We start from the raw sequence: 22448 nt of genomic DNA on the forward strand, positions 1-22448 counted from the left end.
GGGGAATTCCAGCAGGACAGTGCGACACCCCTCACGTCCAGAGTGCCTCCAGGAACACTCTTCTAAATATAAACACTTCCGCTGGCCACCAAACTCCCCAGACATGAACATTATTGAGCATATCTGGAATGCCTTGCTACGAGCTGTTCAGAAGAGATCTCCACCTTCTAGTACTCTTACGGATTTATGGACAGCACTGCAAGATTCATGGTGTCAATTCCCTCCAGCAGTACTTCAGACATCAGTCGAGTCCTTGCCACGTCGTGTTGCCGCACTTCTGAGTGCTCGCGGTGGCCATACAGAATATTAGACACATGCGCCAGTTTGTTTGCCTCTTCAGTGTATAAAAACATAAACAGTTTGGGGTGGCGGGAGAGAGAGTGTCATGACTCACTTGAGCCCGTCCCGCAAATGTTCCCCGTATTTTCTCCGTAGCCCTGGTCCTTCTGGGATCCCCCTTGGAGCCGTTCTTGTAAATGCCTTTGTATAGTGCAGCAGCATTTTCCCTCGTGTGCCTGGATGTGTGTGCTGGTGTGTTGCAGCGTGCGCGCGCGGCGGCTCCCCCGCGCAGTCGTCGCCGTCGCCGTCGTCGCCGCCGCCCACCTCTGGCACGGCCACGGCCGCAGCCACGGCCGCGCCCGCCACGTCCACTGCCACCGTAACCACCGCTCCTGCCACTGCCGTCGCTGGTGAGTACCGCGTCCGCCTGCCGCTGACGCCAGCGAGGTCCGCCTCGCCACTCAGCGCAAACGGGAAACGAGGTGTCGCGCGCAGCACAGCCTGTTACGCTCGGCATTATTCATTCTACTCTGCGCCAAAGTCCGGGGAACAAAGGCGCCTCGAACATAATGGAGACAATGCCGAAATACTTTGCCATTTCTCGTTAATAAATAAAGACACAGGGCAGTATGAAATGTCTCACGGGACTGTCTGTAGAGCTGACTCAAACATCTTTAGCCTGAGAGACTGAAACTTTAGTTGCTGCAGCCATACAATTTCGGAAAGACTATTTGCAGATGATGCTGTAGTCTACAGGAAAGTAGTATCACACGAAAATTGTGAACAAACCAATGAGGATTTGCAGAAAATAAATGCGTGGTGTAATGACTGGCAGTTATCTCTCAATATTAGTAAGTGTAACGTACAGCGTATAACAAGGCGAAAATCCCCATTAACGTACAAGTACAAAATAAATGCCCAGTCTTTGGAAGCGGTAACGTCCGTCAAGTATCTGGGTGTGACTGTTCGAAATGATCTGAAATGGAATGATCAGATTACACAAGTAACGGGTAAGGCGAACTCTAGATTGCGGTTTATTGGTAGAATCCTGAAGCGACGCAGTCCTTCAACAAAGGAAATAGCTTACAATACTTTAGTTCGTCCAGTCTTGGAGTATTGTTCGTCTGTATGGGATCCTTACCAGTTGGGTCTGACTCAAGAGATTGAGAAGGTCCAAAGAAGAGCGGCAAGATCCGTGACTGGTACATTTAGCCATCGCGAGAGCGTTACAAATCTCATAGAAAGTTTGAAGTGGGCCACACTTTCAGATAGACGGCGCGCTAAACAGAAGGGGCTGATCACTAAATTCCGAAATCCGATCTTCACCGAGGATGTAAAGCATATATTATTACCACCAACTTTCAAATCGCGCGATGATCACCATTCAAAGAAAAGGTAAATAAGAGCTCGTACTGAGGCGTTCAGACAGTCGTTTTTCCCTCGCGCGATCTGCGAGTGGAACAGAGGGGCTGAAATATGACTTGGCGTGAATTGTGCCCTCCGCCACACAGCGCTTGGTGGCTAGCGAAGTATATATGTAGATGTATATGTAGAAATTCAGCCGTAACAAAACTTTGTGTCTGCTGTTGCCGGCCGGGGTGGCCGAGCGGTTCTAGGCCCTACAGTCTGGAACCGCGCGACCGCTGCGGTCGCAGGTTCGAATCCTGCCTCGGGCATGGAAGTGTGTGATGTCCTTAGGCTAGTTAGGTTTAAGTAGTTCTAAGTTCTAGGGGACTGATGACCTGAGAAGTTGAGTCCCATAGTGCTCAGAGCCATTTGAACAATTTTTTTGTCTGCTGTTGATACTTTGACGTGAGTCGGATAAACTGTAAACCGCTCCTGACCACCGTATACACCAGTAGGCCGAGCCAGGTCCATATGAGTACACGGCAAGTAATATTGGAAGAAAACTACACAGGCGGCAGGGATATAATGCTACCGTGACTCCTCTTTGATGCATATTGTTCGACAAATTCTGGTCGGCAGGGACACAGCATCGTTATCTATGGGAGTTAACTACAACTCTTATGGAATCTGTCTTCTAAAATAGGACTGTGTCGAAATTAACAGTGTAAATGGAGGGACATTTATTGGAGGGTTTCCCTGCAGACCTCCCGCGTGGCCCTTCACACAGTAGCGGCTGGCGTCCCTACCGTGTGGCTACCTGACGGCGGTGGACAGTTTCTTGGAACTTGCTGTGACTGGAGCCCTTCCACTGACTGGCCCGACTGCATGTTATGTGGTATCAAATACAGTCATGCATACACCTGAAGATGGGATTTTAAAATCCCTAAAGCGGTCGTGGTTTGAATAAATATTAGTACACCTGAAGCGGATCTCTCTAAATTATCACGCCCCTTAGTTACGGATGTCCCACGTACCATACTTGTGCAATAAGTGAAGGGATACCCGATTTATTGTCTCTCACGATAAGGTAAAACTGCAGCGAAATCGAAGTAGGTTAAAACACCGCAGGACTTTACTAGGCGTGGTTCTAGTGGAGGAGTTATGCCGTTGCATTACTCGGACCTTAGAACTGTCAGTCAGTTTGTGAAAGTGCGTACAGTTTAAATGTACTCCGAACTAACAAGTAACTGGGCGTCTTTCACATATACAAATGACTGTTAGGCTTCAAACAAGCTGTAACTAATAAAAGAAACCCTGGGACCGACTTACCTTAGAAACCCATACCTTTAAGATACTTTGTCTGACGCCCACTGAGCCACGAACAAAGTGCCATGTAGTTCGTGCACGAAATATGAGAGCTGTCAGCGATTCTTTTGTGGAGAAATCTTCTCGTAACTATTTGAGTTGGACGGTTTTTAACCGTGTGGCGCATGGCGTTCACTATACTGGACGGCTGTTAGTAGACGCTTTCCAATCAGTCCTGACGCTGCAAATGCGCACATCCTCTGCAACGGTCACTGATAATGTTTCAAGCAGTTCATTTTTGTGTCTGAAATGTGTTATAATCTAGAAAAACAGTTATATTTATTTTAATCTGCACATATCTTTCTGATTTTGAACGAAACTTCATTCAGCAAGTTGTTGTTGTTGTTGTTGTTGTTGTCGTTGTCGTTGTCATTGTCTTCGTCCTAAGTTCGAGGGCTGGCATGATTCAGCTCTACACGCTTGTCTATCCTGTGCGAGCCTGAAGTTACTCTTTGCAAGTTATTGAGTGAAGGAAACTTCGTCTTCAGGCAAAGCTGTGCGTGCTAGTGGACTGTGATTGTTAAATCAACTGTGTGAAAACGGCGTCTCGTCCTTCAATGGAGAGAATCTGAGTGTATCGCTCCGCAGCTTGCTTATATCGTAAGCCTGCTCGTAGACTGGCTACACAGAAACGGACTGAGAGAACACAACTTTGTCCAGTATTCGTCATTCCCGTTTACGGACCTTTGGGGTTACATCTCACCCTGCTTTAGCCACGGTAACTTCTACAGTAGTGTAATGTCTCGATTCCTTTCTGTTGAATCTTCTGACGTTTCAGAATAATGAATCCCTCCAACTACTGCAAACTATGCCTCCCGGAACATTCTCGCCCGTCTCGACACTTGTTCTTTTCGGCAGTAACGTTATTTTTTTCACGAAACATAGAAAACTATCTTGTACGTATAAGAAATCAGAATTCGAAATTTTGCTCGTTACAAGGAGTTCGTTTACAGAGTGCGGCGAAGGCTAATATCGTTTAGTTTATTAATATTCAGCAGCAGCACATATATATGTTATTCCATGAAGTTTTCTTTTACGGCACTCGTCTTTGATTAATGTCTCGTAATTTCTTCATCTGCATTTTCTAATTAATGTAATCCACAGAATATTTGTGACAAACTGTCCCTGAAACTTTCATCTGACACATTACTTTCTCCTAACTTCAGCGACTACTCAGTATATGCTAGATGTTTAGTTTATAGAGATGTTTATCTCAAAATTCTTCTCGTTTTTCCGTTTGTGTCTCAACCGAAACGCTAAAGAATTTTTATCCTAATCGCAAATTGTTATTTATTTACATTTTGGTGGCGCTCCATCTTGCTTCAGACAGGCCCTGTTGTAAGTGTATTGACTGTTGGGAGCAGCGAGTGAACATAGCAAAGAGTAGCGACTGTAGTTGCGAAAATGGGTGGTCATGGGGGGTGGGGGTGAGGGGGTGATCAATAAGTATGCAGAGTCGTGGCGTATGTCCAGCGGCGAGCGACCGACGTAGTCCGGAGCTGACAACGCGGCGGTTGCTCCCTTAGCATACAGAGCACGTGTCGTGAGTAGAATGTCACTTTGTACGTGGGAATAGGTGCTTACATCACAAGTCCATTCACTTGAATGTGCATGGAATTTTACTGTAAGCTTCGAATTCTGAAAAATAGTGCTAAGGCCTACGGATATTTTTTTAGCCTGTTTTGGAAAAGGGTACTTCTGGAAGTGGGTTTGAGATCGAGGTGATTACTTCCTAGGAAAGCATGGCAGGTAAAACTGATTTTTTCACTTAGTTATCTTTAAAGACAGTGCATATGGGCCGACGGTTTTTCCGCTCTGTGGATTAATTCCTCAAGTACATTTGCGGGAAGTCTACAGATTATCAGACCACTAATGCCAAAACTTCTCCATTCGACTCAAAATGGTTTCTACTCACAAATTTATTTAGGTAGGTGAACAACGAGAAGTCATAGAGTTGCCAAATGTGGAAAATAGGGCGGCAGTTTCTCGGTTCGTACTTCAGCTGTTGCAGTTTTTCGCGGCTCAAACGTCAGCATGGGCAAGCGCATTATTCTGGTAGAACATTGTTTCTTCCGTTAAGCAGGCCTCTTTCTAGGTGTTTTTTTAAGGTTCCGTATCTTAACCGTTAAAAACATAATCCTTATAGGATCACTTTGTTGCCCGCCTTTCTGACTGCTTGTCCCACTGTTAAAAACCCTGTTTCTCATGAACAGGTAGACGTATGTCACATATTAAGGATTACAGTCCCTTGGCGGTGTAACAAATTGAAGCCACTACCTCAGTGCAGTCAAAAAATAGGGCCATTTAGGCACACATTTTGATGCTTGCAAACTTATTCATCAAGACCTATGGGTACTTGCCATTGACGCAGAATTTGGTAAGAAGCAAGGTTTCACATCACAAGTAAAGCCAAAAAAATCGAAAATTATTAATTTGTCATTGTATCACACCAAAAAATATATTTTTGCGATTTGTTATCCGACTGTTTGTGTGTCCTGTTAAGATCTCATTTTCTCAAGAATGGGTTTACCTATATTTTGCCTGTACGAATATGGATAACAAGCAAAAATCGTCGAGATTATAGATTCCTGGGGCGGATGAACTGTCTGCTCGTATTTCCGTAATTAAGTTTGAACGGAACTCTAGGTGCACGAGTGCTACTCGCACTTACCGGAATTTTTAGTTTATTTTTTATTACAACCGTTCCAAAACATCTGCGTAGTATTCGTGTGTTGCATCACCTTACGCACTACGAGAGTATGTGTAGGGTGTCCCATTTACCTTAATCACACTAAATAACTTTTTGTCCAGGAGAAAAATTTTAAAAAATGTATCAAGTAAGTATTGTAACTACCAGGGGAACATTAACGAGCATGATTTCTTTTTTTTTAACATCGTTCATTACGAAGATATGAATTTCAGTTCTTTAAGAAGCATCTTATATTTTTAATTCGGTAATCTGATTTCTATTCTGAAGACATGTTCAAGAATGTACCATTCACGTAAATACGACGTTATTAAAAACGTAACACAAAACCTTGACTTTCCTGCACTAGCACATAGAACAAGTACTTAGGATAACGTGCCTCGTCCACTTGCTTGAGCTGACAGAAAACAAATGGAAGCACTAGGAAAATAATCACTGGCAGTTCAGCCAACGGTTTGTGTGAGTAGATGTACAGCAACGAAGTCATCTATAAAGAATGTAAGTTACCAGAACAGTAAATACAATAATGTTTTCTTATTTACGAGTACATGTAGTATGGCAATGACTGATAGTAGCATTTCTACCCTTTCTTCGTTGGTGTACTTTGTATTTACACAAACCTGCAAGTGAAAATGAATAACTGAATGACTAGTGAGCATTTTCCCTGCTTCCGTTTATTTTCTGCCGACTCCAGCAGTTGAACGATCTGCGCTACTGTCTGTACCTGCCCTGTGTGGCAATATAGGAGGGTCACAGTCAGTTTTGCGTTACGCTTTTCATAACGTCATGTTTGCGTGAAGAGTGAAACGTTTTTGAAAAGGTCTGTGGGAAAAGAAGTGGATTTCCAAGTACAAAATATAGATTGATATTTAAATAAGACTTACCGATATTCATATATTCGTAACGATCAAAATCACAAGAAAGGCAATCGTGATTGTAAATGTCCCCACATTTGCTCGGTACCATTTTTATTTTTCACCTGGACAAATTGTTATTAGGGGTGGTCAATACGCACTCCCCAGCCACATTGATGTAACCATCACCTATGTTCGACAAAAATGGTTCAAGTGGCTCTAAGCACTGTGGGACTTAACAACTGAGGTCATGAGTCCCCTAGACTTAGAACTACTTAAACCTAACTAACTGAAGGACATCACACACATCCATGCCCGAGGCAGGATTCGAACCTGCGAACCATTGGCAGACGGCAGGTCGCTACACTACCAGTGAGGGGTATATAAAGTATGTCGCGGGGGCGGGTGGGGGGGGGGGGGCGAGTACAACAGTACAATCGTTGTCGTAATGTGGAAACGGAGCGATTTATTTCATGCCCAAAAGGGCATGATCATTGGCTTTCGGGCCAAGGGCGGAAGCATTTCCGAAACGGGTAAGTTTGTTAACCGTTTGCCTGCCGCCATGGCTCAAGTATACGACGCATGACAAAATAGTCCTATCCGAACCTAACACCCAGACAATATGGTGCACCACGGGTCGTAGATGACATTGGCGAACGACGGCTGTGGGGGCAAATAGATGTGCAATTGTTGAGGAACTGACTGCCCAAATGGACCAAGGGGCTACCAACAGTGTCCCCTCAACAACGGTTCAGAGAACGTTGCTGTGTATGGGCCTCCGCAGCAGGCGCCAGGTTCGTGCATTCATGTCGACTGCCGTTCACTGGCGACGAAGTCAGGAATTTGCACGCCAGTACCGCAACTGGACGTGTATTGAGTGACGAAAGGTGGCCTTTTCAAATGAATCACGTTTTTGTGCTCCATCGGACAGATGGGGTGAAACGCCTGGAAGCAAACACCAAGCAAAAACCATCCGATGGATTAGGCCGGAGGGCATTTCCTCCATCATCTCGTCATTCTGGAGAGCACAGTGGGTCAATACATTTTTGCCTCTATCCTTGGGTACCATGTAAACTTCAGAAGGGTCGTCGAGCAGATGCGCAAAACTATAGGTCTATATCTCTGACATCGATCTGTTGTAGAATTTTAGAACATGTTTTTTGCTCGCGTATCATGTCATTTCTGGAAACCCAGAATCTACTCTGTAGGAATCAACATGGATTCCGGAAACAGCGATCGTGTGAGACCCAACTCGCTTTATTTGTTCACGAGACCCAGAAAATATTAGATACAGGCTCCCAGGTAGATGCCATTTTCCTTGACTTTCGGAAGGTGTTCGATACAGTTCCGCACTGTCGCCTGATAAACAAAGTCAGAGCCTACGGAATATCAGACCAGCTGTGTGGCTGGACTGAAGAGTTTTTAGCAAACAGAACACAGCATGTTGTTCTCAATGAACAGACGTTAAAGTAACCTTTGGCGTGCCACAGGGGAGCTTCTGTTTGTCTGAGACGTTCTGGCTGCGTGTAAACTTGCAGGGAAGCTCTCTTTGCTTTCGCATTAGTTTCCTAACTTTGTTGTTGAACCACGGTGGGTTTTTCCCGTCCCTCACAGTTTTACTCGGCACGTACCTGTCTAAAACGCATTTTACGATTGCCTTTGAACTTTTTCCATAAACACTCAACATTGTCAGTGTCGGAACAGAAATTTTCGTTTTGATCTGTTAGGTAGTCTGAAATCTGCCTTCTATTACTCTTGCTAAACAGATAAACCTTCCTCCCTTTTTTTTACATTCCTATTTACTTCCATATTCAGGGATGCTGCAACGGCCGGCCGGAGTGGCCGTGCGGTTCTAGGCGCTACAGTCTGGAGCCGAGCGACCGCTACGGTCGCAGGTTCGAATCCTGCCTCGGGCAGGGATGTGTGTGATGTCCTTAGGTTCGTTAGGTTTAATTAGTTCTAAGTTCTAGGCGACTGATGACGTCAGAAGTTAAGTCGCATAGTGCTCAGAGTCATTTTTTATGCTGCAACGGCCTTATGATCACTGATTCCCTGTTCTGCGCTTACAGAGTCGAAAAGTTCGGGTCTGTTTGTTATCAGTAGGTCCAAGATGTTATCTCCACGAGTAGGTTCTCTGTTTAATTGCTCGAGGTAATTTTCGGATAGTGCACTCAGTATAATGTCACTCGATGCTCTGTCCCTACCACCCGTCCTAAACATCTGAGTGTCCCAGTCTATATCTGGTAAATTGAAATCTCCACCTAAGACTATAACATGCTGAGGAAATTTATGTGAAATGTATTCCAGATTTTGACTCAGTTGTTCTGCCACTAATGCTGCTGAGTCGGTGGGTCGGTAAAAGGAGCCAATTATTAACCTAGCTCAGTTATTGAGTATAACCTCCACCCATAATAAGTCACAGGAATTATCCACTTCTATTTCACTACAGGATAAACTACTACTAACAGCGACAAACACGCCACCACCGGTTGCATGCAATCTATCCTTTCTAAACACCGTCTGTACCCTTGTTAAAATGTCGGCAGAATTTATCTCCCAGTGTTATGGGACCATTGCTTTTCACAATATATATAAATGACCTAGTAGATAGTGTCGGAAGCTCCATGTGCTTTTCGCGGATGATGCTGTAGTATACAGAGAAGTTGCAGCATTAGATAATTGCAGCGAAATGCAGGAACATCTGCAGCGGATAGGCACTTGGTGCAGGGAGTGGCAACTGACCCTTAACATTGACAAATGTAATGTATTGCGAATACATAGAAAGAAGGATCCTTTATTGTATGATTATATAATAGCGGAACAAACACTGGTAGCAGTTACTTCTGTAAAATACCTGGGGGTATGCGTACGGAACGATTTGAAGTGGAATCATCGTATGAAATTAATTGTTGGTAAGGCGGGTGCTAGGTTGAGATTCATTGGGAGCGTCCTTAGAAACTGTAGTCCATCAACAAAGGAGGTGGCTTACAAAACACTCGTTCGACCTATACTTGAGTATTGCTCATCAGTGTGGGATCCGTACCAGGTCGGGTTGACAGAGGAGTTGAGAGAAGATCCAAAGAAGAGCGGCGCGTTTCGTCACAGGGTTATTTGGTGAGCGTGATAGCGTTACGGAGATGTTTTGCAAACTCAAGTGGCAGACTCTGCAAAAGAGGCGCTCTGCATCGCGGTGTAGCTTGCTGTCCAGGTTTCGAGAGGGTGCGTTTCTGGATGAGGTATCGAATATATTGCTTCCCCCTACTTATACCTCCAGAGGAGATCACGAATGTAAAATTAGAGAGATTCGAGCGCGCACAGAGGCTTTCCGGTTGTCGTTCTTCCCGCGAACCATACGCGATTGGAACAGGAAAGGGAGGTAATGACAGTGGCACGTAAAGTGCCCTCCGCCACACACCGTTGGGTGGCTTGCGGAGTATAAATGTAGATGTAGATTCTGTTTGATTTCCTTGCCACGATGGTATCTACTAGCAGGACAATGCAACGTGGCTCACAGCTCGCGGTGTATGTCCGTGATTCGAAGAACATTAGGATGATTTTACCGTGCTCGCGGCCACGAAACTCCTCGGATTTAAACCCAATCGAGATCTGTGGGACCATCTCAATTGGGCTGTTCGCGCCGTGGATTCTCAACCGAGAAACCTAGCACAGCTGGTCACTCCTCTGTTTTTAGTGGGTTTCGTACCAACGTAAGTGTTAAAGAAAAAAAAGAAAAACAGCTGGTATCATGGCTTCACATCCTTGTCGGTACCTTCTAGAACTTCGTTGACTCTCTTCCTGCACGTTTCGCAACGGTCCGCACTACAGTATACGGTTATTCACACTTTTGACAGGTGGTCACATTAATGTAGTTAGACAGTGTAAATGGGACACGCAGCAGAAGAAAATTCCTTTATGCGCTCGCAAACGAATACCCATAAGCTTTTCGGCAAATGTAATCAACCTAGCTTTTTTTTTGGACAGGGTCGGCTCTTCTGTCTTGATTATTGTTTCGTTTCTGATTTCAAGTAGTTCCCACGTGTCAATAGTGTCAAATCAACAGACATAACCAGTTAGATCGTATTTAAAACTGTACAAATATTTGTGAGAAATTGGTTGCCGCATTTTCTTCTATTCCGTATTCAGCAACCGTGGCTTATATCATCTAGAAAGTATCCTCCTAGTTGATACTACAAGTAAAACGTGTAGTACTCGTTCTTCGGAGATGCATAAGGCCTCAGCTAATTCGTACACCTTCAATCGCCGATCGTCAAATTTTATATTGTGTATCTTTTCGACGTTTTCATCCTAGGATGCAGTTGTGGTACGTCATTATAGTGGACACTTTCTAGAAATGTGCGACAATTTTTGAAATAAGTCGGCTGTTTCTTAACTGCTGATACTCTTCATAAATCTTTATCAAATTTCGACGAACAGATGCTGCCAAACAAAGAATTTGTTACCGATTAGGTTATTTTAGTTTATTCGTTTGAACAAAAGATGCGCACCAGGACAGCTTTAAAAAGCTATAAATATGAACAAAACTACTCCAGGGTTCACTTTGACACTTTAGTTACGTTATTGTACCACAACATCATATGAAAATTTCACTTCCACCATTGCTATTCTGTGCCAGGCCAGGAATACTTTACCTTGACCCCACAGGCCAGGAATACTTTACCTTGACCCCGTAGGAAAGCGTACCGGCACTGCTGCTGCGTTAGCTTAGAGTTACCAGAGGAAGATAGCAGGGATAAAACATAGGGAGAGAGAGACTTGTACATAAACAGGACTACAGTTACGAGTTGAAGGAAATACAAGTGAAATAATGATGGAAAAAGGAGTAAGACAGGGCTGTAGGCTATCCCCGATGTTATTCAATATGTACATTGAGGAAGCAGTAAATGATACCAATGAGAAATTTGGATAAGAAATTGATGTTGAAGGAGGAGAAGTAAAAACTTCGACATTTGGTGACAACACAGTAATTCTGACAAAGACGGTAAAGGAATTGGAAGAGTACTTGAAAGGAACTGATAGCGCCTGGACTGCAGTCGAGTTACTCTATGGTGACAAAAGTTATGAGATACCTCCTAATATCGCATCGGACGTCTTCTTGCTCCGCGTAGTGCAGCAACTCAACGTGGCATACACTCAACAAGTCCTTGGATGTCCCCTGTAGAAATATTGAACCATGCTGTCTTTACAGCCGTCCATAATTGGGACGTGTTGGCGGTGCAGGCTTTTGTGCATGACCTGACCTCTCGATTATGTCCCATAAATGTTCGGTGGAGTTCATGTCGGGTGACATGGCTGGCCAGATCATTCGCTCATATTGTCCGGAATGTTCTTGAAACCAATCGCAACCAATTGCGACGTGGTGACAAGGCACATTGTCATCCGTAGAAGTTCCATCGTTGTTTGGGAGCATGAAGTACACGAATGGCTCCAAATGGCCTCCAGATAGCAGAACATAAGCATTTACATTTAATGATCGGTTCAGTTGGACCTGAGGATCGAGTCCATTCCATGTAAACAAAGCCACACCATTATGGAGCCATCACCAGCCTGCATAGTGCCTTGTTGACAACTTCGGTCCATGTGTTCGTGGGCTTTGCGCCACACTCAAACCCTATCATCAGCTCTTTATCGACTGAAATCGGGACTCATCTCACCAGGCCACGGTTTTCCAGTCGCCTAGGGGCCAAACGATATGGTCACGAGCCCAGGAAAGGGGATGCAGGTGACGTGGTGCTGTTACCAAAGGCACTCGCGTCTGTCGTCTGCTGCCATAGAGTTTTAACGCCAGATTTCGCCGCACTGTCCTAACGGATTCGTTCGTCGTACGTCCCACATTGATTTCTGCAGCGTTGCGTGTCTGTTGGCACTGACACCACCACGCAAACGCCATTACTCTCGGTCGTTAAGTGAAGGCTGTCGACTACTGCGTTGTCCTTGGTGAGAGGTAATTTGGTATTCTCAGTACACTCTTGGCACTGTGGGTTTCGGAATATTAAATTCCCTAACGATTTCCAAAATGGAATGTTCCATGCGCCTAGCTCCATCTACCAGTCCGCGTTCGTATTCCGTTAATTCCCGTCGAGCGGCCACAGTCACGTCGCAAATGTTTTGACATATATCACCTGAGTACAGCTGACAGCTCCGCCAGTGTACTGCCCATTTATGCCTTATGTACGGGATACTACAACCATCTGTATATGTGCATATCGCTATGCTATGAGTTTTGTCACCTCAGTGTAAATCAGATGATGCTGAGCGTTCAGATTACGAGATAAAGAGCTGAAGGTAATAGACGAGATTTGCTATATGGGGAGTCAAAAATTGATGATGGACGAAGCAGAGAGGACAAAAAACACACGCTGACTGTAGCGCGAAAAGTTTCTGAAAAAGATAATGCGTTAATATAGAATATCAGTTTAAGTAGAATGAGATTTTCACTCTGCAGCGGAGTGTGCGCTGATATGAAACTTCCTGGCAGATTAAAACTGTGTGCCGGACCGAGACTCGAACTCGGGACCTTTGTCTTTCGCGGGCAAGTGCTCTACCAACTGAGCTAGCCAAGCCTGACTCACGACCCGTCCTCACAGCTTTAATTCCGCCAGTACCTCGTCTCCGGAATAGAAACATCCCCTAGGCTGTGGCTAAGCCATGACTCCGCAATATCCTTTCTTCCAGGAGTGCTAGTTCTGCAGGGTGTGTAGGAGAGCTTCTGCGAAGTTTGGAAGGTAGGAGACGAGGTACTGGCGGAATTAAAGCTGTGAGGACGGGTCGTGAGTCGTGCTTGGGTAGCTCAGTTGGTAGAGCACTTGCCCGCGAAAGGCAAAGTCCCGAGTTCGAGTCTCGGTCCAGCACACTGTTTTAATCTGCCAGGAAGTTTCATCAGTGTAGGTGTTTGGAAGTCATTTGTGAAGTTATTTCACTGGAGAGTAGGCTTGTTCGGAAGTGAAAGGTGAACGATGAGCATTTCAGACAAGAAAATATTAAAGGCTTTTGAAATATGAAGTTCCAGAAGAATGCTGAAAATTAGATGGGTAGATCGTGTAAGCAGTGAGGAGGCAGTGAATCGAACTGGAAAAAAATCAGAAGAAATTTGTCGTACGAATGGACTGAAAGAAGGGATTGGTTGATATGACATGTTCTGAGGTATGAAGTCATGCGGAGGTGAAGAGGCCTGGATAGGATAGAGTAGAGTCGAGAGCTGCATAAAGCAAGTCTTTGGCCTGAAGGTAACAACAACAACAACAACAATACCAACAACCTCAAGACTCCATGGATTAACACCATCGTCGTCCTCAGGAGTAGAGCAAAATGCCAGTGCTGGTGCCCGCGTCTTTATACGTACAAAGGTCACGGTGTCATCCTCCCAGGGACGTTCGCACGTGCATGTATATAGCATGGCATTTACAGGCACAAGCGCAGGCCAGGACGTGGCAGTGGAGGCGCATAATGCCACGCCCATATCTCGTCTGTGTCGAATTACTGGCGCTGAACGTGCAGTGCGGTCTGCATGTGAGTCAGTAGTTTTAACTGTTTTATTTTTTGTCGAGTATCTTGGTGCGATGTTAGGCAAATCTGCTCGGATGCGGAACTAGACGTTCGTGATGCGCGGAAATGTGCAAAATATGTTACACAGTACTTGAAAAGACCTTAGACTATTTCAAGAAACTTACTTACTGAATAAACTGTGTTCGCCACAAGGAAGACTGTCAAAAGAGATATGAAAATCTGATGTTGGTAAATAACATTTTTCAGTTTTTATGGAAGCCAGTTATTGCTGCCGTTACTGACAAAGTGTTACTGTTCAGTCAGTGATCAAACGTTGGAAGCATAACTGATTTTAAATGAATGAAAACATGTTGTCCATGTGGTATCTCTAAATCACTTCAGACTAATGCTAGGACGTGTACTGCTTAGACAGGTAGAGTACAAAGGAGTGACGAAGTCTGGTCGGTCTTACAATTGTTTGTCGATAATTTCGGTCTTGAAGCGTTTGAAGAATGAATAACCGAGTGTAAAAATCATATTTATTCGACATTTTCTCTTCTCTAGATGTTAAAGCAGTGGTACTTCATTCGTAAATACAAAACATAAAACTTAAACTGCAAATGAAGGTGACACTAGGCATAACCAATACAGCCATCTGAGCTCCTCCATACAGCATAACAATGTAACGTATTACATATACCTACGAGGACGTGTAAATATCAGTTGAGATATTGCATGTCATGCATAACAACTCGGTCGACGTTCCCGCTTCGCTGACGCAGACGAAGTTGTTTCGAGCCTCTGCAGAATGCTGACATGTTGCACAGGATTGACCGCTTGCACCCCTTTCTCCAAAAACATTTGACGCATTGACCGCGATGGCGAGTCGGCAGCTTCGCAATTGACGAACCTGCGACGTTTACTATATTCTAGCTTTCGTAAACCGACACTGCTGGCATCTAGATGTACTGATGTCCACTGTATCATCCGGAAAACATTTATCGGCGAATCGCGATTTCGTATTCGGGATCCAGAAATCCCGTCAAAGTCCGTAGAAGCTCGTCTGATGGTCTCATATTGAGCCAATACAATGTTGCAATCTGTAGTACATTTACTATATTTACTGGACAAAAAGAAAAGATACTTTCTGGCTGTCCCTCCTGTTTACTGAAATGTAAGGCGTAGCTGTATATTCCTGAAATCCAATATATATATATATATATATATATATATATATATATATATATATAGTGATCAGCACCGATGCATACCTGTAAAGCTGAGTGCACAATAGTTCTCTAACTTACTTGCCCTTGCTATCTTCGGTATTGTGTGGATGTTATTCTTCCGAATGGTATATCTTCAGTCTCATAGATTCAACACACCAACTTACCACTTTTCTCGATGATTTTAGACACACTTTCTACCTTGTTTGATCACAAGTCTTCCGAAACACTGCGAAACTCTCGGTCCATATGTCCTGCAAATGGACATCTATTTTTCATATTGTATCACGTTAGTAGACAGTGGAAATTCCTCGTAGTGAGTAACATCATTCGATATGCAAATACTAAGAGTGGATCTTCCCAATAGGTTTTGTTATTTCTGAGAGGCTGAAGAGGACAAATTAATTCTGTAGTCCTTGGCCCATGTTTCAACAAGATAACGCCAGGCATTTTATTGTGTATGACGGTCGCATGTCCTTCGTATCAAAAGTACACACAACGTTCCAGGATTTCAGAGGCAAACTCAGAGAAACGAAAAATCGTGCAAAGATGAGGATTTGTTGTGAATCTGTTCGTTTCATCAATACGGGGTTTGGTAACTGGGTCTCCCTGCTCTGAAGGGAGCGGAGCAGGGAGGCTGTATTCGTATGCGATGAGCATAACCAGTTTAGCGAGTCCACACTGGGCCGATGTTTATTGTCAAGAAATGGAGCGACCGTTGAGGGACTGGAGATGGAAGCGTACGCTGCAGTTCAAAACATGGTTGACATTAGTTGGGATACGAGCCTACATATCGTATGCTTGTAAATCACTTGCACTGGTGGTTTACTTACCACCAACCCTTTTAATTTGTTAGACAGTGAATCTTTCCAGCAGATTAAAACCATGGTTGTGACTGGAATGCTTGGTTTTTGCTGGCAGTGCTCATAGCTACTGAGCTATCCACTCACAGCCCTATTCTAATTAAAACTTTACCAGCCAATATCGTGTATTTTGTAAAAGCAATACACAAATACATCTGATGTCATATTTATTAAGCGAAGAATACAGCAGTAATTAACATAACACGTCTCACAACGATTTGTGTGCGGACTGTGCTGCTGTTTCTGTTACCTGTTCGCAGTTCCAGTTACTGCTCGCTCCACACGTAAAGTAACATGGAATTCTCCTCTGTTTTTAGTGGGTTTCGTACTAACGTAAGGGTTAAAGAAAAAAAAAACAGCTGATATCGCTTACCGGCATATATGACTTTCATGTACTGTCGTATCATTTCGCAATCGTTATTACGGCCAGGCGAAAATGAAAGAGACTTCAAAGAGCTTATTACTTGTAATAATTATTTTTGAAAGCAACGAATGGAAAGAGCAAAATTTTTCGAGAACTGACAGAACGGCTTCCTTGCGGATGTGCTCCTTTATGTAAGTACTTGTATTTACGTGGAGCGAAAGTAATCTTACGTATCATAAACAGAATATGTGGACTGATATCCACAATTAATGCAACAAACCGCTATTACCACACGGAGCGAAGTGGCGCAGTGGTTAGCATACTGGACTCGGGAGTACGACGGCTCAATCCCACGTCCGGCCATCCTGATTTAGGTTTACAGTGATTTCCCTGAATCACTCCAGGCAAATGCCGGGATGATTCCTTTGAAAGGGCACGGCCGACTTCCTTCCCCGTCCTTCCCTAATCCGGTGAGACCGATGACCTCGCTGTTTGGTCTCTTCCCCCAAACAATCCAATCCAATCCGCAATTTCCCCGGCCTGAGTCTAATTCACGATATGATCATACATACCGTCAAAAGATGTCCGTACGATCGTACCCTGTACGGAAGATGACATTTCGGTCAACAGACAACCACGTCAGAGCTCATATCAAACGGGGTAGGGTTTGTCGGGTAGCTCTACATCGACGGTCATTGTATAGACGGTCACAAAAAAAGACACCTACCATACACTCTGCGGTGGAGGGCCATAGGAAGAATGGAAGTAGGACAGTTGCAACCTGATGTGGCCCGATGGCTTAATGTGAATCGTTCTGTTTATCGGACGTGGCGTCAGTATTTGGAGAACTAGACTGTATCCCGAAGACCAGGATCGGGCCAACCACGTGTGACATCAGAAAGAGAGGACCGTTATTTGGCTGTAAGGGCTGACTTCGCAATGCACGGCAATTGGCATCTGACCTCGCAGCATCCATTGGACGTGTTGTTTCTAGGCAGACGGTGTACAGAAGGCTTCGGCAGAGTGGCCGTCATTGTCTGACGCGTCTTCACAGAACGGAATCTCTAGAAAGGAGCCGTCAACATGCCACATGGAACAGTGGGCTGATGTTCCTTTCACAGATGAGTCCAGATTTGATCTGAACGGTGATTCTCGACGGATTCGCATCTGGAGCGAACGTGGAAAAGGATTTCGGGGCCCACAATTGAAGAAACAGACAGATTTCGCAGAGGATCCCTAATGAAGTCAAATGGTTCAAATGGCTCTGAGCACTATGGGACTTAACATCTTAGGTCATTAGTCCCCTAGAACTTAGAACTACTTAAACCTAACTAACCTAAGGACAGCACACACATCCATGCCCGAGGCAGGATTCGAACCTGCGACCGTAGCGGTCCCGCGGTTCCGGACTGTAGCGCCTAGAACCGCACGGCCACCGCGGACGGCCCTAATGATGTCGGCGGGGATTACATTGACCTCTCGAACACCTCTTCATGAAATTGTACAGATGAAGCAGCAAGATTTAACTGATGTTAGGTATCGTGGCGATATCGTACGATCTCAGGTGCAGTTGTTGCTAGGTGCTGTGGGTCCAGAGTTCGTACTGATGGACGATAATGCCCGACCTCGTTCCTGCCTTTGTTCGTTGAAAAATATTATTGGTCCTCCCGCCCCCTTCCACAGCCATGCTTGACAAGTCGCAGAAGTGTTACACTGGTGTCATGTTCACAAAACGATTCGTTTAAATGGCTAAAAAAATTATTCACTGCGGTAACAAGTACCCTGGTTTTTCCAAATACGTCGAATATATTTTATCGTTAAGATAGCAGTTACGACGTTTCAGGGACTTCATTATCCATATTGAAATATTGTTTTTTCGAAGTCCCTACACTGATATTTTATAAATACTGCTTATCATCGAACATTCCTAGATGGGGATGCCAGTGTAGCGCTGCACCCCGGCGACGGATAGGTTAGATACATGTTTGCTTCCCCGTTAGGCTGCGATCAAACTGCCAAATGTCCCCAGACGCCGCCCGAGTCGGCCGAAGTGGCCGAGAGGTTCTAGGCGCTTCAGTCTGGAACCGCGCGACCGCTACGGTCGCAGGTTCGAATCCTGCCTCGGGCATGGATGTGTGTTATGTCCTTAGGTTAGTTAGGTTTAAGTAGTTCTAAGTCTATGGGACTGATGACCTCAGATGTCAAGTCCCATAGTGCTCAGAGCCATTTGAACCATTTGAACGCCGCCCGATTACATCGGCCCACAGCTGGACCAAAGTACTCCAGATCTCTGTCAGTTTTTGGCGGGATCAAAGAGGTTAGATTAGAATCTATTCTACCAAGGAGCTTAGAATCTATTTTAACCATTCTTAAGTCTGATGGATACCACGACGCCTCTGTGTGTGGAGACGAGTGCTATATTGCCGATTTTGCTGTTAAAAAGATGAACTAAAATTTTCTCGAAAAGAACATTGTAAGTACACTATGTCTTCAGTTATTAGAATAATAAGACAAGTATCACGAATATGTGGGATGGAGGCAGAAACGTTCTTTTACTCGAATCTGTTGGTGGCGACACTGAAGAGGAATATTACAAACACTGCAGAACTTCAGATAAATTCAGCGAAATAGACATTTGCTAATTAATCTTCAATGACTGTCGTTCAGCATACGTGTGAGAAACATAAATAAATTTTAGAATAAGATTCTCTCAACATCACAATACTGAATAGTGGAAAAAACAAACACTACATTTGCAAGCTACGTCTTACAGCAGTAATACCACCCTATGGTGTTATAACACCGGGAAGCAGGAACAATATTTCGAAGACGGCTAATACCCACCCATCACAACCAGAAAAAGACCACAGTGACTTTAAGCGTCAAAATCGTTGTATCTGAACACACAATTTTATGAGGTTATACTCTAGGGAGTATAAGTCGGGTGATGCTGAGGGAATTAGATTAGAAAATGAGACACTTATAGTAGTAAAGGAGTTTTGCTATTTGGGGAGCAAAATAACTGATGATGGTCGAAGTAGAGAGGATATAAAATGTAGACTGGCAATGGCAAGGAAAGAGTTTCTGAAGAAGAGAAATTTGTTAACATCGAGTATAGATTTAAGTGTTAGGAAGTCGTTTCTGAAAGTATTTGTATGGAGTGTAGCGATGTATGGAAGTGAAACATGGACAATAAATAGTTTGGACAAGAAGAGAATAGAAGCTTTCGAAATGTGGTGCTACAGAAGAATGTTGAAGATTAGGTGGGTAGATCACGTAACTAATGAGGAGGTATTGAATAGGATTGGGGAGAAGAGAAGTTGTGGCACAACTTGACTAGAAGAAGGGATCGGTTGGTATGACATGTCCTGAGCCATCAAGGGATCACAAATTTAGCATTGGAGGGCAGCGTGGAGGGTAAAAATCGTAGAGGGGGGACCAAGAGACGAATACACTAAGCAGATTCAGAAGGATGTAGGTTGCAGTAGGTTCAAATGGCTCTGAGCACTATGGGACTTAACATCTATGGTCATCAGTCCCCTAGAACTTAGAACTACTGAAATCTAACTAACCTAAGGACATCACACAACACCCAGTCATCACGAGGCAGAGAAAACCCCTAACCCTGCCGGGAATCGAACCCGGGAACCCGGGCGTGGGAAGCGAGAACGCTACCGCACGACCACGAGCTGCGGACCAGGTTGCAGTAGGTTCTGGGAGAAGAAGGAGCTTGCACAGGATAGATTAGCATGGAGAGCTGCATGAAACCAGTCTCATGACTGAAGACCACAACAACAACAACTCTAGGCCTAAGATTGCCGGTATACATTTTGCCCGCCAGACGAGATGCTGCGCAAACTGTAGACATGAGGCTGAAAAGGCTAGACAGCCGCATACAATGGATAATGGACTACAAAATAACGAATATTGTGATGTGTGAACTACAAAGTAAGGTTCACGTAGTTATTATTAACAAATTAATAATAATTAATTCAAAAGCTCGGATCTTGTGGCTTGCAATAAAGTAGCGCTTTCAGACGCAAGACGTTTCCTTGTTATTGTCTTTCTCTTCCTCAGGGTGCCACAAACTACTCTTTTCTTGTATTAAACTTAAAAAAGTGCTCGCACTCCATGTTTTACGTGTGGGTACGTCGACCGAGTGGATCGAAGAAAACAAACCAATTTGAATTCCACCGACCGTCGTGCCGAACTCAGTCTGGGCGTTGAGATAGCTTGCGACGCGAGGCCGCGCGCGTGCTAGTGCACTAGTTTGAGAAGGTTGTCACTCTTCGGCCGATTGCGGTCGTCGATTGAATTCCCTGGAGCCGTAGGGCTATACTGAGGTGACGAAAGTCATGGGATAGCGATATGCAGACATACAAACGGCGGCTGTATCACATACGCAATGTATAAAAGCGCAATGGGTGATTCATGTGAAAAGGTTTCCGACGTAGTTGGACTTTTCGTTTCGGAAATCGTTAGAGAATTCAATATTCCGTGACCGATAGTGTCAAGAGTGTTCTGAGAACACCAAATTTCAGGCATTACGTCTCACCACGGTCATTACAGTGGCCGAGGGCCTTCACTTAACGATCGAGAGCAGCGGCGTTTGCGTAGAGTTGTCATTGCTAGCACACAAGCAACACTGCATGAAATAACGGCAGAAATCAATGTGAGACATACGACGAACTTAGCCGTTAGGACAGTGCGGCGAGATCTGGAGTTTATGGTCTCTGGCAGCAGAGGACCGACGCGAAAGCCTTTGCTAACAGCACCACATCACCATGTGGGCTCGTGACCACATCGTTTGGGCCATAGGAGACTGGGAAACAGTGGCCTGGTCAGATGAGTCGCGATTTCAGTCGGTAAAGAGCTGATGGTCGGGTTCGAGTGTAGCCCACACCCCACGAAGCTTGGGCCCAAGCTGTCAACTAGGCACTGTGCAAGCTGGTGGTGACTGCAAATGGTGTGGGTTGTGCTTACATGGAGTGCACTGGGTCCTCACGTCCAGCTGAACCGATTATTAACTGTAAATGGTTATGTTCGGCTACTGGGAGATCGTTTGGAGCCATTCATAGGTTTAATGTTCCGAAACAACGATGGAATGTTTATGGATGGAAATGCGTCATGTCACTGGGCCAAAGTTGTTCGCGATTGGATTGAAGAACATTCTGGACAGTTCGACCTAATTATACGACCACGAAGATCGCCCGACATGAATCTCATCGAACATTCGTGGGGCGTGATGGAGATGTCAGTTCGTGCACAAAATCGTGCACCGGCATAGTTTCGCAATTATGGACGGCTTTGGCCGAAGTGGCCGTGCGGTTCTAGGCGCTGCAGTCTGGAACCGCGAGACCACTACGGTCGCAGGTTCGAATCCTGCCTCGGGCATGGATGTGTGTGATGTCCTTAGGTTAGTTAGGTTTAACTAGTTCTAAGTTCTAGGGGACTAATGACCTCAGAAGTTGAGTCCCATAGTGCTCAGAGCCATTTGAACCATTTTTTGAACGGCTGTAGAGGCGGCATGGCTCAATATTTTTGCAGAGACTTCAAAGACGTGTTGAATACATGCCACTTCGAGTCGCAGCACTACACCAAGCAAAAGATGTCCGATTCTATATTATGAGGTGCCCATGAATTTTGTCACCCCAGCGTTGAAAAACACGAATGGTAGACTACGCGTGGGGAAATTGGAGTCAGAAGAATTTGTAATAAAGAACGGACTTAAGCAGGGAGATGCCCTGTCTCCGCTACTTTTTAATTTAGTCCTGGAATATATTGTACGAATGGCAGCAGATAATTCAGAGGGTGTGGAGATAAATGGAAACATAAAGATATTAAGGTATGCAGATGATCTAAACATCATTAGCGATAGGAAATAATCTGTAACATCAAATACGAATACGTTAATCAAGGCTAGTGAAGATGTAGGTCTAA

At 44.7% G+C, this 22448-nt stretch overlaps 1 protein-coding gene across 1 annotated transcript in view; it reads left to right on the top strand.

Moving 5' to 3' along the window:
• Window positions 1-578: 578 nt before the first annotated feature.
• Window positions 579-22448, top strand: part of LOC126183783 (phosphatase and actin regulator 2-like) — a 284061-nt gene continuing 262191 nt past the window's right edge. The window contains exon 1 of the mRNA XM_049926023.1: window positions 579-689. The gene's annotated coding sequence lies outside the window, so the exon portion shown is untranslated. The remainder of the gene's footprint in view (window positions 690-22448) is intronic.

The sequence above is a fragment of the Schistocerca cancellata genome, chromosome 1, assembly GCF_023864275.1.
Source record: "Schistocerca cancellata isolate TAMUIC-IGC-003103 chromosome 1, iqSchCanc2.1, whole genome shotgun sequence".
Lineage (NCBI taxonomy): Eukaryota > Metazoa > Arthropoda > Insecta > Orthoptera > Acrididae > Schistocerca > Schistocerca cancellata.